The sequence below is a fragment of the Apaloderma vittatum genome, unplaced genomic scaffold, assembly GCF_000703405.1.
Source record: "Apaloderma vittatum isolate BGI_N311 unplaced genomic scaffold, ASM70340v1 scaffold16281, whole genome shotgun sequence".
NCBI lineage: Eukaryota > Metazoa > Chordata > Aves > Trogoniformes > Trogonidae > Apaloderma > Apaloderma vittatum.
The window spans coordinates 2743-3354 of NW_009700937.1; positions in this window are offsets into that span (position 1 = coordinate 2743).

Here is a 612-nt window from a genome sequence, read left to right on the forward strand (position 1 = left end):
CTGAAGTAGCTCTTGACTCTATGGTCAAATCCAAAAGTCCAAAATTTGTTAGAATTCTCTGTGAAAAGCTGATTAATTATAAAAATCACAGAATAATACAGGTTGGAAGGGGCTTCTTAGGGTCTTCTGAGTTAACCTTAGATGTGGTTTTACTTAGATTAAGACTATAGTATGGTATAGTAGACAAAGCACTGAACTCATGTAGCAAATACCTCGGTTATCTTCCTACTTCGTGACTGGGGGCAAAAAATCCTGCGTCTGTTCTGTGTGTAAAGTGTCCATTGATTCAAATTCTTGCAGACCCAGAGATGAGAAGCATTGTAAGAGCTACACATTTTGATAACCGTCCAAACATTCTTCTTAGATAAGCAAAAAACAGCGTAAGGACAGCTGTGAGTCACTTGCGTCATCCCCTAAAGCTAAAAGGAAAGCTTCAGTCCTGCATTAATAACAGGCTTTTTTTGTCCCTTTATTACGATGAGGGGATTCTTTGAATTTAAAATTAACCTTTGCACCAGAAGCATTAGTTCTTGTTTTCGGAAAAAACACGTACTCTCCAACAAGAATCCTTTTCAGGCAAACAAGTTCAATCTGGAATTTCCTGGTGGTGAA